A 12,561-nucleotide genomic window follows, 5' to 3' on the forward strand; every position below is an offset into this window, starting at 1 on the left:
ACTTCTACTCTATTACACCAATAAACCTAAATTATTCTTCATTGTCTAGATTTGAAAATATAACCGTATATAACAATGTACTTAATAAGCATGCAAAGGAATAACCTTGCTCCATTTACACCGATCACCTTATCATTTGTAACAACATTTGATGTAAAGATTTTATATGGAATTAAAGTTAATATAATTTTGTAGATAAAAACATTCACTTGGAAGGATTGCTTTTATCTGGTATAATTAAGTGAATTTGTTGAATTTTGGTTTCTAAATTATGTGTTCTTACTTGTAAGTCATATGTTAATAAATATACAAGAGACAGTGACATACAAATGAAAATGAAAATTAAACAAAAGTAAAATTATTATTCTGTCTTTTTAGTTACTCGGTTTTCATACTATAGTAACCAAAATCAATCATAAATAAAAAATATTAATCAAGTTCTGGTCCAAATCAACAAGAATATCCAAGAATTCAATTCACATCATCCAATAAATTGTCTACTTGGATAACTCGGATTTGTTCAGTCGTGACTACGCGGTGTAAACTGCAAAACATCTTAATTTAACGAGTCCCAATCATCAACATCGTTTTTCACATTAAGCAAATACAACATAAACAATGCTTCGACCAATTGCACATAAATATATTGAATTTACGTTTGATCTATTAAATTTTTAAATTTACTTTCGAGGTTACCAAATTTTAACTATTTGCTATGTATAGCGAGCGTTGTCGTTTGGATGTTTTATCCTACTTAGTTGTCATGTACAATGTCCATCTAATAATATATTTTTGTAACAACTTTGATAGATATCAAATACAATGTGAATGTGTGTTCTTACATATCATGTATAAAAAACAAATCAAGGTAGAAGATTTTGTTTGCCCATGGGCGAAGGATAGTGGGGGTGGGAGGGGGCGGCCGACCCCCCGAACTTTTCGCTTAGTAGTGGAGAGTATGTAGTTTTCGTATAAAATTTTTTGGGTATATACGTTTTTGACCCCCCGTTTTATAGAAATTTTTGGATATATACGTTTTCGACTCCTCGATCGGAAATCTCAAACTTCGCCACTTTTTGCATAAGATCCTTCTATACTTGACCTAATGTCCTACATTGTAAATAAGATTCTAGAACTCAGATTAAAAGCAATATTTATATATTATTAATTTATAACAGAGTAGTGCATCAGGTGGTCGTATTTGTTGCATTATTGTTGTTTTGTGCATATGTATGTAGTATGAAGTGTATCATGTAGCTATACAAACCTTAATTTTAAAGATATTTACAAAAGTACCATTTGAGTATCATCAAACACATTTTAGAGAATTGGATGGTTTTTTTTCTTTTATTTTTGTCATGTAGTATATTTTACATTTTCGGTCCTTTGTGTTTTTTTTTTCTTAGAGTCTTTAAGTTAAAGTTTTCTCAATAAATTTGAGCCGTCTACATTTTATATCAGTTCGTGACATAATCGACTTTGTCTTTGCCTAAGTTTTATGTCACGTGATGGTAAAAATATGTGTTTTTGTTTTACGATTTTTCTGGTTTTAGTTGTCGTTTGCTTCCTACTTACAATGGTTTTACGATCCTCGCGCCCGCAACGCGGGGGTTTAACACTAGTGTCATTCAAATAAACAAGTTGATGGGGAGTAGTGAGAAGTCATTGTTAGATTGGGTATTAAGGGTGTCACTGGGACCAGTCCATTATGAAAAATTTATGGGCTTTTGGGTCCACATTTCTCATGACCACAACTTTTAAATGGACTTATCCTACTCCCAAAATGGTAGTTTCACTTTTGATATAATGAGAGATTGGTAGGTTATTAAGGGCTTTTTGAGTTCTTACAAACTAAAAAGTCTCTTCTTTTTAATGGATGTGAAAGGATTTTAGAAGAAAAAGGTGTTGAAGCAATGACTTTCTTCTACTTATATTTAAAGTAGATATTATAAACCAAATTACATTGTACATGTACAAAAAGAAATGATGTGATTCATGTCATCATCATAGATATTTTTGTATCGTATCAAAGTTTCATATATATTAAACACCCTCCTGTCTAGCGACAACATCAATCAACTTTTAATATAAGTAAAGCAAATTACGAAGGGTTATTGGATTTTAATAATCTTAAGTTTCACATATTGGCCGATAATAATATTAACTCTAAAAATTTCCTCCAACAATCCTAACTTGTAAGAATTTGGCCCTCATCGACCATTTTCAAACTGAAGGTGCACTTAATTCAATTAAGGAGGATGCAGGTGCACTTGAATCTATTGGGGAGACAAATTCTTATATGTTATAAAAGGATCAATGAGTGTCAAATTCTTACAAGTTGGAATCGTTGAAGGGAATTTTTAAAGTTAGGATTATTATCGGCTAACAGGTGAAACTTAGGATTATTAAAATCCAATAACCCAAATATGAAATATATTTTACATATATTGTTTAAGTATTGTCAAACCGTAATGATATGTTGTTGAATGTTAATGTAACTTATATTTACATTTATATGTGAGCATGGGCGTAGGCACCTAGGAAGGTATAGGTTCGGACGAACTCGTATCAAAACTTTTTTCAGTGTTATATATGTGTATTTTGATATTGCACCCATAAAAATTTTGACATTGAACACATATAAATTTTTTCACCGAACCCTTAGAAACCTTTTCACCGAACCTTAGAAAATTTAACAACGAACCTTAACCCGCATTTCAGTTAAAAAAAATAACTTATTAAGCTCAAACATTCTATTAAAAAATAACCCATGAACTCATTTAACCCACATTCTATATATACTTAAAATACTATTTTGTTAACATCAACCAACTTTAGACCCTCAACTTTGACATTAATCAACTTTGGCCCCTTCAACTTTGGTAATGACATATTTAGCCTCTCAACTTTGGTAATGACATATTTAACCCCATAATTTTAATAATGATGTGTTTAGCCCCTCATCTTTTGACAACATCAACCAACTTGGTACCTCAACTTTTGTAATGACATATTTGGCCCCTCAACTTTGATAATGACATACTTAGCCCCTCAACTTTTAATAATGACATGTTTAGCCCCACTACTTTTGTCAACATCAACAAACTTTGGCTCATCAACTTTGGTAATGACATACTTAGCAACTCAACTTTAATAACTACATGTTTAGCCCCTCAAATTTAATAAAGTTTCATTTTTTTAATTTTCATTACTTACCTTTACACTCTATTATAGTTACTATTTAGATCTTTGCTTATTTTTATCTACGTTTCGAACCCTCTGTGAAGCACGTACGGGTGGTAACCCACTAGTTTAATTTAAAAAATAACTCACTAAAGCTTAAGCCCACCACATAAGCTCATAAACCATTTAAATCCAATTTAGGAAAACAAAAGAGTAATAAAAAGAAAAAAAAAGAATGCATAACGACAGTTGGCAGAAGAAGCTTCACACCTGACACTAGTACACCACCATCGATTATCGTCGGTCGTCGGACGCCGCCGCCCAAATGGTCCTGATTATTCGACACCTTGATAAACCAGGGGTTGTTAAAGAGCGAATGTAACTGAAATTCATGAAGTCCCATTTGTGTAATTAGATTGATGATGAACATTTAAGTGGGTAGTTGCATTTGTTTTATTGAAAAAGATTCGCATAAAAAGGTTTCCACAGCTGATGTAATGGATACGTTTCGAAAAATGTAACCACGTAGGTAGCAACTTTAATGTATTTCTATTATTCATTTTTAGTATCAATTAACGTATTTTTCATCAATTATTTGCATTTTAATTTGATTTTGTTTTTATTATGTGACCAACCCGAACTGCTTAACCGAACTGACAAAAAAATGTTGAACCTTAGTGACAGACAATCGATTGTTCGTCCATTGAAAATTTCTAAACCCGAAGAATAAAAATCCTAGCTACACCACTGTGTGTGAGAAATATCACGTTGCTTAAAAAGATGACAAACTCGAGGTGGGGTTTTATAAGTAAAACAGACTGCAGGTGAATTATTTATGATTAGATAAGATAAAGTTATGAATAGAACATAAACAAAAGAAAAAAAAGCTTTTAAAAAGGTAGAAGATTTGAATACATATGTGTTTGAGTAAACTGTCATTTTGGTTCCTGAGGTTTGGTCATCTTTTAAGACAAATATGACATGATTTCATTTCTGGACCAAAATACCAATAAAACTGAAACCACAGGGACCCAGATGCAAAAGGTTTGAGTTTTGGACTAAAGTGGCAAAAGTGACCAAACCTCAGGGACTAAAATGGCAGTTTACTCTATGTTTTTAATTAGAGTAAATTACGTTTTTGGCCCCTGTGGTTATATCACTTTTACTATATTAGCCCAAAATATGATTTTTTTAACAACTGTGCCCCCGTGGTCTCTATAACTAACTATTTTGGCCCCTAAGTCTAACTCCAATCCTAACCCTGGTTAATTATTTGTCACATGCAAGGGTATTTTTGTAATTTCCCCTCACCTTTAAATCTAATTTCTATTTCTAACCCAGATTTCAAGAACACATCATCATCTGCATGATCTTGAACAAAATAAAAAAAAACAAAAGTTTCAGATCAGTTTCAGATCTTCATGAACTTGAACAGATCAAAAAAAACAATAATTAAATCAACAATTCAGTTTCAGAACTTCATGAACTTGAACAAATCAAAAAACAAAACCCAAATTCAAAAACAAGAACCCATCATCTGCATATCGTCATCTTCTAACCTAGATCTTCAAGAACAATCATCATCTTCAAGTACACTTCAAACCCAGAGATTGGGGCACTGCAGAAACAGATTGGGGTTTCCTTTGACGCATTTCAGTAGTAAACTCCTTGACCCTAAGATTTGAGAGCATAGGGCTATATTTAACCACCTTTTTTTGCCTCCGCACAACCCCGAATCCAGCAATCTGAACCCTACTTTGATTGACACGGCTTCTAGAGGATCTCGTGAATCCATGGGCTTTATCAAATTCTTGCTGGATTTTTGCATCCTGAGTGACATGAAGTTTGCGAATTGCATCTAATTCCTCATCACCAGATGAGATATTAGAACCCCTGCTCCTGATAGACTTGAAGCCCTTCTTAGTGGAGCCGTTCTTAGCCTTTTTTGGAACACCATTTTTAACCTCCTCAATCCCCAGTGATTGATTAACAACTTTGGGGAATGAACTAGAGGGGGGTTGATGCTGGAAATCGCTTCACTTGGATTCAAATCTTCCAGAGACGAGAACAATTTCAGCGGGGGGCACTAGGGTTAGCAATCGCAGGTGGTGGCTGTTGTGCGATGTCACCATGCGGCTCCAAAAGAGGCCCAAGACCACTATCTTTGGCCGAATTTAGAGGGGGCTGAGATAAACTAGATGGAGGATCAGGTGGTAGAGGGGGAATCAGAGGTAATTGGACTGGGATTTGTCCGATCGTTGAAGATTTCATGAAGGAAATGGTCACAGCGGCTGACTTTACTCTTCTCTTCCTCTATGTTGATATCTGAGCTCTTCCTGGAAAGCGAATATGGGGGCTAGGGTTTTGAGAAAGTGAAAAGGGGAAGGATAAAGATGATGATGTGTTCTTGAAACCTGGGTTAGAAATAGAAATTAGATTTAAGGGGAGGGGAAATTACAAAAATACCCTTGCATGTGATAAATAATTAACCAGGGTTAGGGATGGAGTTAGACATAGGGGCCAAAATAGTTAGTTATAGAGACCACGGAGGCACAGTTGTTAAAAAATCATATTTTGGGCTAATATAGTAAAAGTGATATAACCACAGGGGCCAAAAACGTAATTTACTCTTTTAATAAATAAAAGTTAGTGGAAGCTTATGTAATAAAATCTAAAAAATCAATAAGGGTTGGCGTAATTGTTGTCACGGCCCTCGGCCCCGGTTTGACCCGGTCCAGAGCCGCCAGGCAGGAAATCCCGTGGTATTACATTTAAGCGACAGCGGAAGTCTTTTTAAAACAGGATATTTGTAATATTTAAAATGCCCGTTACATAATCGAGAGATAAAACCCTGTAATTTATAATAGGGTGATTTCACTGGGAAATCTTTATTTTACAAAACATGTTTCGTTTATTTATTTATATTGAGCCACTTCTCTAAGCTTGTTGTGCTTCACGACACTTTTCTTTGCTCACAACAGATCACCTGAAACATGTTTGAAAAAGGTTTTGTTAGCGGGGAAATACTGAGTGAATCATTCAGTTTACTGAAAACGACACATTTGTTATAATTTACAGTATTAAGAGCGATTACAATGTTTCTGATATCAACCAACTACCCACAGTATTTGTCACTCGACCCGTTGGCCCATTCGTCCAATGGTGTCTGTGACTATGGTCATATCACCCCTTGGCTAACTCGTTGTCCAATGGTGAAGATTATCAAGTAATGTATACAAAACCCCACATACCGGCTGTAATTTGGTGACTACAAAGACTTAATCCCTGTAATTATAACTTTGAAATAAATAGGGTTTTGGAAATAATTTGATAAAAAGAGAATGACTCACATTGCAGTTTTTAGCGAGCAGAGTATAAGCCTACTGATTAGCCTTGTTTAACCTAATTTAAATAACAATGCACACAAACTTGGTTAGTAACTAATACAGCAGTTACGACAATTCACGAGATTAAACCCTCATAATGATTGACAAAGTGCAATACTTAAATATCCAACGGATTCACAACGAATGACAGAGTATAGCCCGAGTTCGGGCAGCACTCAAACATCATGTCGAAATCACGATGAATAACAAAGTATAAACCCAATTTGAGCAGCACTCAAACAATCGTTGGATAGTTACAATCGATCGGACGTTGAATCGTAATAGCGATCGAGTTATTACCCTGTTTTGCGGCAGCACTTCGTGAATTGTGTGTGTCGTGGACTGTTTCTGCTATAACTCAACGTACGTTTGGAATTTTTACGTCGAATCAGTGTCAGAATTCAAGTCCCAAGGCCCCCTATTTATACCTGAAATTTGTCCCCCTTGCGTGTCGCGACAGGGAGACTTGTCTCCTTCGCGTGGCGCGACGGGTAACAATTTAGGGTAGGTTCGTGTCCAACATAGCCTTAGTGAGTCACAGTTCAACGAAATTTACATTCTACAGCAAGTTATGAAGATAATTGTCATCTAGGTTTTACCCCCCCCCCCTGAGTTTTAGGGGCCCTGATCCTAATTCTGTTTGTTCTGAAAATTTTAGGGTTTATGCAGAATTACTTGGGTTTCTCAATTAGGGTTTCCTTAATAGACAATTAACATACTAAGTATTAATTTTAGTGAGAGTTGTTACAATTGTGAATGTTTTAATCAACTTCGAATTAAAGAAAAATAAAACTCATCCTCAATGAAATACACAAAACTCAACACATTTGGGCTGGGTATTGGTAGGGATAACAATGAATTTCATACACAATTATAAAACCAAATAGAGAAACTAAAAAGGTATTTGACACATTGAGAGCTCTTGTTGAGGTAATGGAAGTCCTTACTAGGGATGAGCATTTGGTATCAAATACCGATCCCGTCCCGATACCATCCCGATCCCAATCCCGAAAATACCGTACCGAATTTTTTCGGTACTGGAAACGGTATCCACTTTTTGGCATTTTCGGTATCGGTACCGGTTCGGTACAGTGCCGGTAAAATACCGAATTTTACCTTCAAATACCGCTACCATACCGACATCGTGCCGATACCGTACTGTACCGACATATTTCGGTATCGGTACCCAGTTTTGGCAAAATTCGGGATCGGGATTTTAGGGATCGGGATTTTCGGAATCGGGACGGTATCAGGACGGGATCGGGATTTGCTCATCCCTAGTCCTTACTAAAGATGCCGAGCCTGATGGAGTTGAAAGACGTATCGCAGAAAAGGTATCTCACTTTTCCCTCTATTTATAAACTTGTGTTATTCTTTTCATTTTAATTTATATTTTACTATTATTGTAGTTAAAAAAGGTTAAAGAAAGGGTCATGGTATCTAGACATCCCCTAAAAATTAGTGTACATCCCTTAATATGAAGTGTATAGCCCAATACGCTTCTTATAGGGTTCAAAAGCAATAAATGCCACAGCAATAGGAACCGTATAGGCCAATACGCTTCCCATTTGTACACTGAACCCCGACACTCTCTGTCATGCAGGCATTTCAGACATAGAAAAGTACTGAAAAGTGAAAGGACTAAAAAGTGAGCCCAACAGGAAGCGTATTGGATAATATGATTCCTTACAGTTACCAGGAAGTGTATTCAGCAATACGCTTCCTATAAAGCTTTGGTTGGTGAACGAATTAAATCAATGGGAAGTGTATTGGGCAATACGCTTCCCATAGGATTTTGGTTGGTGGATGAATTAAATCAATAGGAAGCGTATTGGGCAATACACTTCCCATAGGGACCCAATAGGAAGCGTATAGGGCAATACACTTCATGTTGATACGATGAACGAATATGCTCTAACATGCAGGTAGTTCATAACTAAAAATGTCTGAAAAGCGACCTCAATAGGAAGCGTATAGAGCAATACGATTCCCATATGGACCCATCCGGAAGTGTATAGGGCATTACACTTCTCATAGGGTTTCGTTGGTGGACGAATTAATTCCATACGAAGTGTATTGGGCAATACGATTCCTATCGGACCAGAAACTTTATCTTTGAAATTTATTTGAGTATGTGTACTATTTGAATATGTGTACTATTTGAATATGTGTATTATTGAGTATGTGTAAATTATGAGCTAGTTATGAGCTGGTTAGTGTTACAAACTTGTTATAAATTATTAAACTGTTCACAAGTCACAAGTATAACCGACGAAACCTTAGTGCAATAACCCCAATCTGAAGTTGTAACATCCTGTTTTGTGAACCAATAAAATTATATTTAAAATTTATAATTTATATATTGTTGAACGACTAAGTAACGAGTAAAATGGTTAGTTGAAATATTTAGTTGAAATATGAGACATCTGTACAAGCCCTGGCTTTTATAAGAGACCGTTTAATATAATTAAATATATTATTTTATGTACCTTACTCCGTTTTTAATGAAACTTAGGTTAAAACGTAGATAAAAATATGCTCGTTCTAATGACATATTCGTCGTTTTATAAAACGTCATATTTTAAAAGTTATACAAGAAAAACGAGTGAAGCAGCTGAATTAATATAACTAAGCTAGCTAGCAAGCACGTCAATGTCCCACGTCGCCCAGAAAGGAATTGAGGTGCCTGCTTGCTTCACATATATATAGGAGTTAAATGGTAGGATTTTAGATACACTAAAATTTTAACGGGAACGCTCTAGTATTGAGAATCCCACGTATACGTTACCCCGTTGGGTGTTGTTAGTAGTCGTTTTTTGAGCACGAGTAGGAGCAGGAGTAGGGAAACTCTACATCAACGTGTCGTAGATAGTCTTGAGGTATACTCTCGTTTAAGTTTATGTTTAGTTATTTATTATTTATTTTTAGTAGTTAATATTAGATTAAATGAATGATCACTGTGTTAATATTACATAAGAAACTAGGGTTTCCGTATTAGGGTTGTAGTCATTATGGTTACGATTCGGTTGGAATGATTGGATGATGAATGTAACTGCTAACAGGAGATGATTAATTGAGCCAGTAACTAAGTTAATATGTGATTAACTGTAACTAGATTTCAGAATGGGTAGTCGTCTACTGTTGACAACGATGAAAGGAAAACCCCCGACGAAAGGCCATAGTGACGAAACTCTCCCCTTGGAGATTCGTCACACACCTCGACGAAACACCCCATTGTTTCGTCACAAGAACCTCCGACGAATCCCTGTAATGTTTCGTCGCCCTTATACCGACGAAACCTATGAAGTTTCGTCACCCGGGAGTTTCGCCATTAGGAACAGGAACTCGTAAACAGACTGTAATTTGGTATGAGTATGATAGTGAATGGTTTCATGTTGATCTGTGATAATGAATAATTACATGTTGGTTTCTTGTCTGTTGATGATGTCTGTTATGTCTAAGGAAAACATGATTCGGCTTTGGGTTAGCACACTTGACTATTGAATATTGATACGAAGCGTACATATGAATGACGAAATTGTATGAGTGGATTAACTGTTATGTGCTATTCGGTGACTGTTACGTGTATGCACACTGTGATTACGAATTATGTGTAAACCTTGTGAAAGTGAAACTGGTTATATACACATGAATACCATAGGGTGTGACTGTCTAAGTGTGAACAAGTAATTACTCATACCGAGCAAACCAAGGTGAGTTCACTGCTCTCTTTTCCAAGCATGCATCCCAGGGAAGGGATATCAGGTAACGTTCCGGGGAGGAATGTCAGGTTAATGGGATGTTTGTTATTACTCAGTTGCTATCATATAAGACCCCTTACATCTACCGATAGTTGCCGGGGAGGCAACGAGGTTATTAGTTGATAGCGCTATTCGGTTTGGCACCCTCACACCAACCACCACCGTCACCGCCACCCACCACCACCGTCGTTGCCACCCACTATTGCCTCAGGCGCCACCAAGAACCACTGACGGCCACCGCTGCCGCGCCCACCACCGCTACTCGTCGCCGCCACCACCCACCACCGCCACCTCTCACCAGCCACAATCACCGCCACCGACCACCACTACCACTCACCGCAGATTTTATTTTATTCCCTTGTTTTTCTTGCCTACCAAACAATACACGGTAATAATTTATTTCATTCTCATATGGTAACCAAACACGAAATGGAATGGTAATGATCCATTGTATTCCCTCGTTCATTCCATTACCTCATCCATTCTATTACCCCATACCAGACACACCCTAAATGCGACACCAATAGGAATCGTATAAGGCAACACGATTCCTATTGATACGATGTACCACCTCGCTATGACATACAAGCAGTTCATAACTTAAAAGATCTGAAAAGTGCCCCCAACAGGAAGTGTACAAGGCAATATGGTTTCGTTGTCAGTAAAGTATATGAAGCGTATAGGGCAATACGTTTCCCATGTCAGTAAAGTAAGTAAAGTATAGGAAACGTATTGGGCAATATGGTTCGTCTTGGATGGGAGGCGAGGTTTTACCGATTATTCCACTACCATTCCTTCGGGCGGGTAGAGGTCGGGTTTCCGCGTATTTGGAAGAGCCAAGAGGCTGGTGGCGGTTGAGTAGTCGACCTTGGACACAACGCCCGGTGTCACGGTGGTTGACACTCGTTCCTTTCCGTTCAAAAAAAAAAAAAAGATGATAAGAGCCATATGTTGCTTTTGAAAAAAAATCTATAGGAAGCGTATATGTCTATATGTTTCCTCTGGTCCTATAATCATTGCATGAAAAGTGTCTGAAAAGTTGTACTTCAAGTACACGTATAGGAAGCGTATAAATCAATACGCTTTGACCCAGAGGAACTGTATAGCCCAATACACTTCCTGTAGGGTTAGAGATGTGCAAATAAAAAGAGGGGATGTGTGGATACCGAGAGCCTAAAGAAAATAGATCAAGGATTGTCAGGGGATCTCACGCCTTACAAGATTACTCCTCTTGACGCGCCATCTTTGACTAATGCTATTGGCTTCTATCCAGAAGTAAGTTAATTGACTATTTTAATCCTAGTTATGTCTTACTTGTTTTTCGTTCACTTGAAAGCATTCATGTGATGCACCTTTAGGCATGGCCTTTTTATATAAGGTCTTTTTTGTTTTCTTTTGATTCACATGTTAGGGCTGCATTGCGTACCCTAGACATGTTTGATCTTTTGGAATTTGTGTTCGGTTTCATGTTTGGATCCTTTCATAGCCGAATCTTGTTGGTTTTTCAAACTTGTACGAATGATCTGTTACAAATTTTGTTCAGTCATTTTCTTATTCTTATTCACTATGAGATTAGCGGTCCTTTGTGGGCATTTTCTTTTCACTTAGGAATAATGTTTAGATGTTGTCGGTTTAGATTTTATATTTATGGTGACATTACATGTGCAGAAGGACAACATCAGGAATCAACGTGAGAATGTTATTCTTGCTATAGGAAATGCACAATCACGGCTTGGTATACCTGTCGAATCTGATCTAGTGAGTGATGCTATTTGTTTGTTTAAACATTTTCATCAGTTTCTCTAACTAGCGTAATTCAATAGACATGTTGCTGATGTGTAAATTTTATATGGTTTTAGAAAACTGGAAATAGTAGTAAAACTGGGAATAGAAATACAATTGAATTTTTTTACTGTTTTTGACTTTTAGTGGCGGCAAATGTTGTTGCTAAAGGTCAATATGTCACCACAAAAGTGAACAACCTTTAACGGCGACCTCTGCTCTTTAGCGATGGAGCATTAGCGGCAACCCTTTAGTGGCGACAAGTCGCTGCTAAAACCTTTAAGTGGCGACAAATGGGACTTTTAGCAGCGACAATTGTCGTCGCTAAAACTCCGTTTTCCTGTAGTACAACAAGTAAAGACTCAAAATTAAAAAAAAAAATCCTGTAAGTATCACATCATTAGTACTTGGATTTAGAGTTCAAACTAGGTTTATTTACAGCTCTATTT

This window comes from Helianthus annuus, chromosome 1 (genome assembly GCF_002127325.2).
Source record: "Helianthus annuus cultivar XRQ/B chromosome 1, HanXRQr2.0-SUNRISE, whole genome shotgun sequence".
NCBI classification, from domain to species: Eukaryota; Viridiplantae; Streptophyta; class Magnoliopsida; order Asterales; family Asteraceae; genus Helianthus; species Helianthus annuus.